Source organism: Phoenix dactylifera, chromosome 12 (assembly GCF_051530095.1).
Source record: "Phoenix dactylifera cultivar Ajwa chromosome 12, Ajwa_hap1_PhDact_Kaust_v1.1, whole genome shotgun sequence".
NCBI classification, from domain to species: domain Eukaryota; kingdom Viridiplantae; phylum Streptophyta; class Magnoliopsida; order Arecales; family Arecaceae; genus Phoenix; species Phoenix dactylifera.
The window spans coordinates 27,610,806-27,623,771 of NC_143201.1; the positions used below are offsets into that span (position 1 = coordinate 27,610,806).

Consider the following 12,966-nt stretch of genomic DNA (forward strand, 5'->3'; position numbering starts at 1 on the left):
GGTTGATCGGACCTGTTGGAGTGGTTGAACCGCCGGCCGTGGTGGGCCTGGGGTTCGTAGATGGCAAGTGCATTGATTGCTGAGTGAACCGGTGATTAGGGAGAGCCATACGCTTTGATGGCCAGCGATCCGGAGATCATCTTGAGCTGTTTTCATTTAATGGTTGAGTGCATCGGAGGCCCGCAGGGGTCACATGCATTAATGATAAGGCGTGCCGAAGGCCTGCGGAGGTCACGTGCCTTAATGGCTTGAGGACGGTAACAGAGTACGGTGGAGTCGGATATCTAGTTGTTAGATCCTCTAGAGGATTAGGCGGGGGTTGGATATTTGGTAAAGGCATGGGCTCGGCACGGGTGCCGAGCCGAGCCAGTTGCTCAGCGGGGTGTCTCCAGTTTGAGCGCTCCTTGGTCGGGCGCCTTTCTGGTCGGCGCTCCTTCGTCGGGCGCCTTTAAGCTGGCATGACTTGGGTTTTCCCCCCAACATATTCCATCTTATTTTATAAATTTATTTAATTTTATATAATATTTATAATTTTTTTAACTAATATACTATTAATTTAATTTATCATCTATATACTAATATTTTAGATTATGTATCTGTTGGGGGAATAAGGTTTTTCCCCCAAATGACACGAATGCCCCAAAGAAGCCGCACAATCGTCGACCCTGGAAGGCCGAAGTCGGCACCCGAACTCGGAATCTCCGACCTAAGAGAAACCCCAATGCCCGAGACCTACTTTTGTCAGCCACCTACTACGGCTATACGTCTCCGAGGTCCGGCCAGAGACCGTACTATGACGCCCCTCCGGCATTTATGGCGCATGACCGCTGTGATCCTCCGGCACACTCCACAATAAATATGGATCTCCAGCTTACTCCACAATAAATATGGATCTCCGGCTTACTCCACAATGAATGCGGATCTCCGGCTTACTCCACAATAAATGCGGATCTCCGGCTTACTCCACAATAAATGTGGATCTCCGGCTCACTCAACAATTAATGCACGTGACTCCTGTCATCTACGGACTCCCAGCTCTCCACGGCAAATAAGCCCAGCAGGGTCTAGTCAACTGTGATAAGTCTCTGATCTCGGCCATACCTCCGACACTGATGCAATAAATTCGCCTGGTAGCGTGCTAGTTCGGGTTGTACAACGCCCTCATCGCCGACATCAGTGCAATTATTCGCCTGACCAAGCGCCGACCTGAACGACATGCCGAGCCGTACTACGGCTTCGCCCCGTTACATCGCAGGTAAACCGACCCCCGGTCTATAAAAGGGGGTTGGAAAATCGATACTGGGGACGGGCACTGTTTACCTCTACTCTACACGATTTGCCCCCTCCCTGACTTGAGCGTCGGAGGGCCGGCGCCGGAAGACCCGGCCACCGGCTCGTGTGCAGGCACCCAGACGGAGGACGCCGCCCACTGTCGGATCGTCGCCCAGCCGCGGGAATCAGCCGCTCCTTCTCGCCGATCGCCCCAGACGGAGGACGCCGCCCGTCGACGGACCACCGCCCCGCCGTGAGTAACCACCTCCCGCTCCCTCTCCTCGACCGAAGATTGCCCCCGGGTCCAATTTCCAGCAACAGTTGGCGCTAGAGGAAGGGACCGAGTAGCAGTCATGAAGTTGAGAAGTAAGGGAGCCTCTAACGTCTCCCGGCGTCCCCCGCAAAGTCCTGGACACTCCGTCCAGAATTCCCCAACTCCAGCTGACCCAGGTCCTCAGGTCCAGCTGGAACAGTTCAATGCCCTGGTACAGCAAGTCCAGGCCCTGGCCGCCGCCGTGCAGGGCCTACGGCGCGTGGAAGCTTCATCGGCGCTTCCCCCGCAGGCCCAGGCCCCGCCGGAGTGTCTCCCCAACGGCCCGGTTCTCCCCAGTCAAAATCTGCATGGCTCCTCCAGAGCCAACAACGGAGAACGGGCTACTCCCCGTAGGGAGTTACCGAGAGAAGGTTTCGATCGGAGACCCCAACTTTCCGAGGCGGAGTCAGCCCCGGACCGCCAAGGGCCGGCGCAAACCACAACGACAATCCCACGGGTGGGGGAGCTCGACCGAAAAGTTGAGCATCTGGAGCGCCAGATTGCGGCACTCCACGGCAAGAAGGCAAGACAGGAAGGGGACTTTGAGTTCACTGCCAAGTCCCCCTTCTCCCGCCAGATCGAGGACGAGCCGGTTCCCGTGAGATTCAAAATGCCTCAGGTGGAGCCCTACAGCGGAATCACCGACCCCCTCGACCACTTGGAGAGTTATCGGGCCCTCATGGCCCTACAAGGGTCCTCGGAGGCCATACTCTGCAAAGCCTTTCCAGCGACCCTCCGAAGGACCGCTCGGCTTTGGTTTTCTGGACTGAAGCCGAACACGGTGTCCTCCTTTGAGCAGCTCGGCAGGCAGTTCGCCACCAACTTTGCTGCCAGCCGGCGCCAGCGACGGACATCAGACTCCCTCCTGGACATCAAGCAGAAGGAGGGGGAGTCCCTCAAAGAGTACCTGGACCGCTTTACCGCCGCCACATGGGAGGTCCGCGAGCTAGACCAGTCGATAGCCATGTCGGCTCTGAAAACTGGGGTTCGCTCCTACCGATTCCTCTTCTCCATCGAGAAGAGCTTCCCGGCCGACTTCACCGAAATGCTGGCCCGAGCCCGGAAGTATGCCAAGACCGAGGAGGCAGTCGCCTCCAGGCGGGGAGCAATCGAGCCCGCCTCTAAGAAGCAGAAGAAGCGCCGCGAGGAGCGCGGCCGACAAAGGAGCCGGTCTCCCCGCAGAGAGAAAAATCTCCCCAGACTGAGGAGTCCGCCCCGTCAGCAGGGGCGACCTCAGCAGAGGACACCTCCTCGTCCGAGGTCTCCACCACGGCCCCGGACGTACCAGGCGAGGTACGAGAACTATACACCCGTCAATGCTCCCCGGGCCGAGATCCTGATGGAAATTGAGGGTCGGGACTTCTTCCGACCCCCGCCTCCTATGCGAGACACGGGATTTCCCCGAAATACCAGGAAGTATTGCCGCTTCCACCGAGACCGTGGGCACGACACGGAGGACTGCTTCCAACTCCGGGACGAGATAGAAGCGCTCATCCGACGGGGAGTACTCAACCGGTTCGTGAGGAATCGACCTGAGGAAAGAAGGCCGGCGGAGAATGTCGCACCAACCGAAAATCCAGGCGACAACAGGCCCATCGCCGGCACCATCAACATGATCGGGCGGGCCTCGGCAGGAACGGCCGCCCAGGGAACACCCCCGAAGCGCCCACGTACTGATGAAGTCATCTCGTTCTCGGACGAGGACTTAGAAGGGGTCGAGACCCCTCACGATGACGCTGTGGTCATCTCCATGATTGTAAATAGGTTTGATGTAAAGCGTGTCCTAGTTGACAATGGAAGTTCAGCCAACATTTTGTACTACCATGCCTACCAAAAAATGGGGTTGACAGGAGGACATCTCCGGAGAATCAATGCCCCGCTAGTCGGGTTTACCGGAGATGCGGTCTCGGTTGAAGGTGAGGCTAGCTTCCTTGTCACAGTTGGCCTCGCCCCCCGGGAGAGCACTGTGAGGATGGACTTCTTGGTGGTCCGTCTGCCCTCGGTCTACAACGCCATCCTTGGGCGCCCAGGGTTAAACACCCTTCGAGCCGTGGTTTCAACTCGCCATTTACTCATGCGGTTCCCCACCGGCCAAGGAGTAGGCGAGGTCCGCGGAGACCAACTGGTCACCAAGCAATGCTACATGGCGGCCCACACAGTGAAACAACCAGCTGAGGCGCCAGACCGCCCGACGCGCCCCTCACTCCCCATAGAAACCCTCGATGCGAGGGACACCCCCTGGAAGAAGCAAGTAGAGCCCGGTGAGCTCCTTATTCAAATCCCACTACGAGAAAATTTTTCCAAGCTAACCGTGCAGGTCGGCTCCGGCCTCGGCGCCCATGAGAGGGATCGCCTCGTCAGCTTCCTGCGGGATAATGCCGACGTCTTCGCCTGGTCGCCCGCGGACGTGCCAGGAATTGACCCTGAGGTCATGGTCCACCGACTTCAGGTGAAACCAACCAGCAGGCCTGTAAAGCAGAAGAAAAGAGGCTCCGCCCCCGAGCGACAACGAGCTGCGGCCGAGGAGGTGGACAAACTCCTTGGAGCCGGCTTCATCCGGGAGGTCTCCTACCCGGACTGGCTCGCCAACATAGTCCTCGTAAAGAAGGCTAACGGAAAATGGCGTATGTGTGTGGACTACACCGACCTGAACAAGGCCTGCCCAAAAGACAGTTTCCCCCTCCCGAGCATCGACCAGCTCGTCGACTCCACCTCAGGACACCAACTGCTAACTTTTATGGACGCCTTTTCAGGATACAATCAAATCCGAATGGCGCCAGAAGACGAGGAGAAGACGGCCTTCATCACCGACAAGGGCACCTACTGCTATAAGGTGATGCCCTTTGGCCTGAAAAACGCTGGGGCCACCTATCAGAGGCTGGTCAGCCAGATTTTTAAAGACCAGATCGGCCGGAACATGGAAGTCTACGTGGACGACATGTTGGTGAAGAGCCGAGCGGCGGAACACCACATAGCCGATCTCGACGAGACGTTCGCCAAGCTCAGAAAATATCAAATGAAACTCAATCCGGCGAAGTGCGCGTTCGGGGTCACCTCGGGCAAGTTCCTGGGTTTCATAGTGACCCAGCGCGGAATTGAGGCCAACCCGGAGAAAATCCGGGCACTGCAAGAGATGTCGCCTCCAAAGACAGTTAAGGAGGTGCAGCGGCTCGCGGGGCGGGTAGCCGCCCTGGGAAGGTTCGTCTCTCGGTCAGCCGAGCGTTGCCTCCCCTTCTTCAAGAGCCTCAAACGGCCGAAAGACTTCCGGTGGACAGAAGAATGCCAGCAGGCCTTTGAAGATCTTCGGAGCCTTCTGGCTTCTCCCCGCTGCTCACCAAGCCCCGGAAAGGCGAGGTCCTTTACTTATATCTGGCCGCCTCCCCAGCCGCAGTGAGCTCAGTTCTCGTCCGGGAAGAGGACAAGCTCCAAAAGCCGGTCTATTACACCAGCCGGGTTCTCAGGGATGCCGAGACCCGATATTCTAAACTTGAGAAGACCATCTTAGCTCTCATCATCTCGGCTCGGAGACTCGGGCCTTACTTCCAAGCCCACACGATAGCTATATTGACCGACCAGCCCATAAAGCAAATATTGCAGAGGTCGGATCGTGCGGGGAGGATCGCCAAATGGGCGGTCGAGCTCGGAGAATTCGACCTCGAATATCGGCCCAGGCCGGCTATCAAAGCTCAGATACTCGCCGACTTCATCGTGGAGTGCACCCTTCCGGACGACCCCGACCTGCCATCTGGACCCGCGGAGGAGGCCCCGAGGCAGCCATGGGTCCTGCACTCGGACGGGTCTTCGACCTCGGGGGGTAGCGGGGCCGGACTTATCCTCACTAGTCCAGACGGAGTGGTGGCTGAGCAAGCCCTGCGCCTCGAGTTCCCGGCCTCGAACAATGAGGCCGAGTATGAGGCCCTCATCGCCGGGCTCAAACTGGCGAAAGAACTAAACGTGGGAGACTTGACGGCATTCAGCGACTCCCAGCTGGTGGTGAACCAGGTCCAAGGAGATTTTGAAGCTAAAGAGCCATCCATGCAAAAGTATCTCCAAAAGGTGCGGGAACTCATATCTGCCCTGAATTCTTTCAACATTCAGTACATTCCCAGAACGGAAAACCTCAGGACAGACCAGCTATCCAAGCTGGCAAGCTCCCGCATGAGCGAGCTTCCTAAGGGAACCGCGCTCGAGTATCTTCAGACCCCCAGCACGGAGGGACCCGAGCCTACCATGTGCATCGGCTCCGAGCCAAGCTGGATCGACGGGCTCGTCTGCTACCTTCAGGACGGAACCCTACCTCATGACGAGATGGAGGCTCGCCGAATCAAGCGCCAGGCCCCCCGGTATGTCCTATACGAGAACAGGCTCTATCGACGATCATTTACTTCCCCCCTTCTCAGATGCCTCCGCCCCTCCGAGGCGGACTATGCTCTCCGAGAGGTCCATGAAGGGATCTGCGGAAATCACCTGGGGGGCCGGGCCTTGGCCCATAAGATCCTGCGGCAGGGATATTACTGGCCCACACTCCAAAAAGACGCAACAGATTTCGTCCGCAAGTGCGATCGGTGCCAGTGAAACGCCAATATCCAGCGCCGACCTTCAGCTCTGCTGACCTCCATCATCGCCCCCTGGCCGTTTGCCCAATGGGGGATCGACATCCTGGGGCCCTTTCCCCTCGCCACCGGACAGAGAAAGTTCCTGGTCGTCTCCATCGACTATTTCACCAAATGGGTCGAGGCCGAACCTGTCGCCCGGATCACCGAGCAAAAGATGCGGGATTTCGTGTGAAAGTCTATAATCTGCCGATTCGGACTACCCCGTATCCTTATATCTGATAATGGTCGACAATTTGACAATATTCATTTCAGGGAGTTTTGCTCTGAACTCGGCATTGATCATCGCTTCACCTCGGTTGCCCATCCCCAGACAAACGGGGAAACCGAGGTAACTAACCGAACTATTTTGCAGGGACTTAAAGCTAGGCTTGATCGGTCCAAAGGACAGTGGGTCGAGGACTTGTACAATGTCCTTTGGGCGTACCGGACCACGTTCCGACTACCCACGGGAGAGACCCCCTTCAACCTAGCATACGGCACTGAGGCCGTCATCCCGCTGGAGATCGGCCTGCCTTCTCCCAGAATGGAGCATTACGACCCCGACACCAACTCTTCCCAGCTAAGGAGCAACTTGGACCTTGTCGAAGAAACGAGAGAGATCGCCCGGGTTCGCATGGCGAGATACCAACAGCGAACGGCCCAATACTACAACTCCAGAGTCAAGCCCAAGCTCTTCAAAGTAGGGGACCTCGTCCTCAGGAGAGCCGAGGCTTCTCAACCGACCGAGCAAGGAAAGCTCGCCCCAAATTGGGAAGGGCCGTATCAAATCGCCCGGGTACAACGACCAGGGGCGTACAAATTGAAGTCCCTGGAGGGGACTCTGATCCCACGAAGCTGGAACTCCGAGAATCTACGGATGTATTACCAATGAAACCCTAAGGGGTTCAAAACAATCAGGACAATGGACTCAGCTCCTTTTTCTGCAAATATTTCTCTCACCTTGATAACTGTAATCCTCTTTTAATATTGGGTCGTCTGTGATCCTCAGATTCCCCGGCCAAAATCGGGATGCCTCGAGGCTCGACCGTAGAGTCCCAAACTCCCTCGACCTCGGGAAGAATCGCAAGAACGATGAGACGTGGAATGGAGCAGGATTCCTCGACTTAGGCCGAGATGCCCCGAGTGTCGACAGTGCGTGCCCAGACCCCTCGACACTTCGGGAAGACGGGGTAGTACCTTCGCGGCCCCCCGTGGCGCTCATCACCAACAACGGGGTAGTACCTTCGCGGCCCCCCGTAGCGCCCCCTCGACTAAGGTCGGGATGCCCCGAGGGTCGACCGTAGAGAACCAGACTCCCTCGACCTCGGGAAGGCGCCGTGAGGGGTGGAAAGGGTGGCTCCACCTGGGGCGCCACGAAGTGGACCCCCAGGAGCGGTCGACGATCCCCGATCCCCGAAGCGAGCGATCCCTCGACTAAGGTCGAGATGCCCCGAGTGTCGACAGTGCGTACCCAGACCCCTCGACACTTCGGGAAGACGGGGTAGTACCTTCGCGGCCCCCCGTGGCGCTCATCACCAACAACGGGGTAGTACCTTCGCGGCCCCCCGTAGCGCCCCCTCGACTAAGGTCGGGATGCCCCGAGGGTCGACCGTAGAGAACCAGACTCCCTCGACCTCGGGAAGGCGCCGTGAGGGGTGGAAAGGGTGGCTCCACCTGGGGCGCCACGAAGTGGACCCCCAGGAGCGGTCGACGATCCCCGATCCCCGAAGCGAGCGATCCCTCGACAAAGGTCGAGATGCCCCGAGTGTCGACAGTGCGTACCCAGACCCCTCGACACTTCGGGAAGACGGGGTAGTACCTTCGCGGCCCCCCGTGGCGCTCATCACCAACAACGGGGTAGTACCTTCGCGGCCCCCCGTAGCGCCCCCTCGACTAAGGTCGGGATGCCCCGAGGGTCGACCGTAGAGAACCAGACTCCCTCGACCTCGGGAGGTACCACAGGTCAGCAAAGCGTCCGCAGACCCGCCGACCTGACACAAGACCCCTCGACCAAGGTTGAGGTGCCCCGAGGTCCGACCACTGGGTCTCAAACTCCCTCGACCTCGCAAAGAGCTACAAATCAATAAAGTCTCCCCAAGCCCTCTCAACCTCGGCGGGTGCTGTCGGGTCCGTGAGAAGCCCGAGCCCCCTTAAAGTCAAAAATGACTCCGCAGGTCGACAAGGAAGGGAAGCAGCCTACTCCACCATGCGAAGCATAACTCTGAGAATGAAAGAGGTACATTCAACTGGACGCCCTCCTTGTCAAATTTTATTTACATATTACTGAGCGGAATCTTAATGTTGGAGCCTTATCTCGCCCCAAAGTCGGGCCTCTCTAATGGGTCGGCTTAGGGTCGACCTCCTAATTACATTATGCATGCACCGTTCGTCAAGCCTCCGAAACTGGTACAGAGGATTTCATAAATTAGTGCCCAACTCGGCTCTTCGATGTAAACTCCTACGTCCGGCTGAAAAAGTGGTCCCGGCCACGAATGTGCCAGCCAAACGCGGGTACCAAGGCAATCTCTGGAAACCCAGCCTTGCTCACCGAAGCCTCGGCAGAGTCCGAGAACAATAACTACGAAAACCGTCGGTAATGACCTGCCTATTGGCCCGCGCTCCCTCTGAGGGGTTTGGAGTTAAGTTCGGAGACCCGACTAAACTCCCCGATTAGCGGCACGCACAGACCTAGTCCGGTCTTAGTTAAAGGGCTAAGGCCCGACCTCGATGCCTTGGGACTCCCCTAAAGGCTAAACGCAATGACCTCCACGACTCCCAAATCCGAGCTATAGGACTTAGAGAAATTTTCTAAAAAACTCAAGACTCAGAGCTCCTCTTCGTCGGGATGACTGGAACCCGAGAAGGCTAAGATGTAGCCCGGGAAGAAGGACAACTTCGTTAAGCAGCCCGGAAATTAAAATGCGAAGCTAGGCCATCGAGGCGGTTCGCTAAGGCCCTGGCCTCGGTCATGACAACAGAGGAAAAGATGAACACGGAATGGCAAAAATACTTTTTCATTAACAAAGGGCCGGAAGGCCAATTACAAAACTGGAAGTCGGCCGCTCAAGGGCCGACCCCGGATACAATGAAAAAGAAAAGAAAAATATGCTATGTCCTAAGCGGCGGGAGCCACATCCGGGGGGTCGTCCGGCACATTGATGACCTCAAGACCTTCCTCCGGAACAGGCTCGGGGTCGGGAGCAGGAGCTTCGGGCACCACCTCCGGGACAGCGTCCGTCTCGGCCGCCAGAGCCACCTCCATGACACCGTCCGCCTCGGCTACCCCCGTCGAAGGCTCGGCGGGGTCTTGCTCATATATTCCCGCCTCGGATGTCAGGATAGTGGGAAGGGCTCGCACGTCGGACCCCCAGCCCCGGTCCTCCCTCGGACGGACCGTCGAGAAGTCGTACTGAGGGCAGTACAGGCGCACCTGCTCTCGGAAGTTCTCGAAGCCTCGAAGGAAACCGTCGACCGTCTCCTCCTCCAACATGTCGCGGAACTCTTGCGACTCTTTGAAGAGCTCCACGGCGTGCTCGGCTCGTTCGAGAGCCCTCCTCTCCCGGGCCTCAAGTTGCTCGAGTCGGAGGCGAAGGGCCCTCTCCTCATACTCGAGGGCCGCGACCCTGGCCTGGACCTCCCCCAAGCGCGCCTCCGTGCCGCGCATGGTTGCCTTGGTCATGGCGTGAGCCGCCTTCTCCTCCTCAAGCGCCCCCACCATGGCAAGACGCTCGGCCTCGGTGGCCGCCCACCGAGCCTCGGCAGCGGCCGACACCGCTTCTAGCTCGGCGATTCTTTTCTTAGCCGGCTCCAGCTGCTGGCCGAGCTGCCGAACTTCTTCCCGATACCCGTGGGCGAGGAACGCCATGGTGTCGAGCTCGAGAATATGCTGAAAAAAAAAAAAAAAAAAGAAGAAGCGAGGGTATTGTGAGTTGAAAGGCACGTATGCACGCTAATAACTCCGGAAAATTAAGAAGGGAACTTACCCGGGCCGTGCTACAGTAAGCACTGCCGGCGACCTCCTCCAGCGAAATCCCCCGGAACACGGCCCGGTCCGCTGGAAGCACTGCACGCCGCAACATGGAGCGTGCGACCTCGGCGTCCTGAAGGGCCGAGCTCCCCTCAGGAACGGAAGAGTCTGGCTCAACCGACTCTTCTCGGAAAGCTCGGGAAGAGCTCGGCACGATCGGACCCGAGGTCCCGGAGCCGCTCGCCTCGGGGCCTCGGGCAGGCCTGGGTCCTGGCTGCTGCGGCCGGGCCACGGATGATTCCCCCCGCTGGGCAAGGGGGGCAGGGCAAGGAGGGGCCGATGGGCTCGCACCACTGACCACCCGCTCCCGCCTCGGGTCGGCCGCAGGGGCCCCCGTCTCGGGGCCACTCGTCCCGGCCGACGAGGAAGCGCCGTCTGTCCTCGCCCTCCTCCGAGGCTGGGGATTAGCCCCCCCGGCCTCGGCCTCCCGCCTCCTCAGGCGGGAAAAAAGCGACGTGTTACTGGTCGGCATGCGGGGAATATCTGAAATCAAAAATTTTGTTAAGTGTCAGGCCAGTGGCAGTAAAAGCGAAAGACAAAGAATGAAAATAACGTAGCCGCCCTTACCCTCGGGGCGCGCCGAGCTCAGACCCACGCTCGCCAGGGCGTCCTCCCGCAGGAGCTCGGTCAGGTCGTTGCCCCTCCCGAGGGCTCGCACAGAGTCTAGGATCCTCAGCTCCCTCCCCGTGGGCTCGGAGAGTCTGTTGAGGGCCTTCAGCCGTGGGTGTCCCCACCTCGGCTCAAACCCCCAAGGCGCCGCGGACGCCAGGAAGAAAAACTTCACCTTCCACTCGTGGATCGAGGAAGGGGCGCCCCGGAAGAGTGACATACCGCCCCGAAAGGCGAAATATAGCCACCCTGCGTCCGCCGGGTTCTTCTTTAACAGAAAACACCGGCGGAAAAGGCCTACCGTGATCGGGATCCCGTGCCCGAGGCACAGGGACAAAAACCCGATTATGGTCCTCCATGAGTTCGGAGCCAACTGCGCCGGGACGAGCTGGTACTCGGCCAGCAAGCTGCTCACGAACTCATGGGTGGGAAAACGCAGGCCCGCCCAGAGTGTCTCGCGGTAAACCGCGATCCGACCTGGGGGCGGCTGCGTCACCCTGTCCCCCGGCCCTGCGGTTTCAAGACGAAACCCGGGCTGGAAGAAGAAACGGGAGCGGATTGTCTCCAGTTCCTCCTCTGACATATTCGACCCAACTTCTTCGGGACCGAGACTCATTCTCACAGAAGAATGGAGTAAAAATTAAGAGCAGAAAATGGAAGTTGGCAAGGAGAAGAAAAGAGGAAACTCTAATGAAAACGGGAAGAAAACCTACTGGACATTGCCAGAAATTGCTCCGGGCACCGCCGGCAAAATTCGGTTGAGGGAGAAAACAAGGGAAAAAAAAGACGACGAAAATGAGGGGAAGCCAAACAAGACCTTTAGGGCAGACTCGTGGGGTTTATATAGACCCCCCTGACGGCCCGGATCGATGGGGTCGGTTCCCATCCCCCGATCGGGCTGCGCCACGTGGCGACCTCTGAGGCCGAGGCACTGCATCCACTCCAGATCAATAAATCGAATACGAAATCAAAGTGTTGTCCCATCGGATCTCGGGACCTCATTATGGGCCCACAGAATCCCATCGCCTCGAAGAATGAGCGGACGGCACCCCCGCTCCCCTCGTTTAATAAAATCTGGGACACGTGGAGCCCCGGTGTGGCCTCCACTCCCCCGAAATTATGACCCGGTAACACGAAATCGGAAGCGTCCGACCCCTGGTCATGCCGCGTGTCCGTTTTGAAACCCAAAATGGCACGCTCATTGATGAGCGGGAACTCTCGATTGTGGGGCCGAGGCGCCGCCTCGTCGAACCCGAGGACCCTCATCCTGGGTCCGCCTCACAAACCAACCTCGGTAATCCAAGAGACACCGCCCCCGCTATAGTCGCCTCGAAAGACGTAGGGATATGGACCCCATCATTAATTCGCCGAACAAAGTAACCTCGAAACGCCCAAGGGCGCAGGTCCTGCCACGAAAATTCCAAGAAACATGAGGGTGCGGACGAAGTTCGCCCCCCAACTTTAACGATGGACTTTACTTCCTACGTCCGAGCCCACAAGCCGCTCGAACTCGGAAGTCGGGGGGTAGTGTTGGGGGAATAAGGTTTTTCCCCCAAATGACACGAATGCCCCAAAGAAGCCGCACAATCGTCGACCCTGGAAGGCCGAAGTCGGCACCCGAACTCGGAATCTCCGACCTAAGAGAAACCCCAATGCCCGAGACCTACTTTTGTCAGCCACCTACTACGGCTATACGTCTCCGAGGTCCGGCCAGAGACCGTACTATGACGCCCCTCCGGCATTTATGGCGCATGACCGCTGTGATCCTCCGGCACACTCCACAATAAATATGGATCTCCAGCTTACTCCACAATAAATATGGATCTCCGGCTTACTCCACAATGAATGCGGATCTCCGGCTTACTCCACAATAAATGCGGATCTCCGGCTTACTCCACAATAAATGTGGATCTCCGGCTCACTCAACAATTAATGCACGTGACTCCTGTCATCTACGGACTCCCAGCTCTCCACGGCAAATAAGCCCAGCAGGGTCTAGTCAACTGTGATAAGTCTCTGATCTCGGCCATACCTCCGACACTGATGCAATAAATTCGCCTGGTAGCGTGCTAGTTCGGGTTGTACAACGCCCTCATCGCCGACATCAGTGCAATTATTCGCCTGACCAAGCGCCGACCTGAACGACATGC

The 12,966-nt window shown here is 58.0% G+C and overlaps 1 long non-coding RNA gene across 1 annotated transcript; it reads right to left on the reverse strand.

Moving 5' to 3' along the window:
- Positions 1-6,731: 6,731 nt before the first annotated feature.
- LOC149751574 (uncharacterized) lies at positions 6,732-8,508 on the reverse strand. The gene is made up of 2 exons (XR_016398146.1): positions 7,504-8,508; positions 6,732-7,250 (listed from the first exon to the last, which is right to left on the reverse strand). It is a non-coding gene; the product is annotated as an uncharacterized LOC149751574 (long non-coding RNA).
- Positions 8,509-12,966: the final 4,458 nt, after the last annotated feature.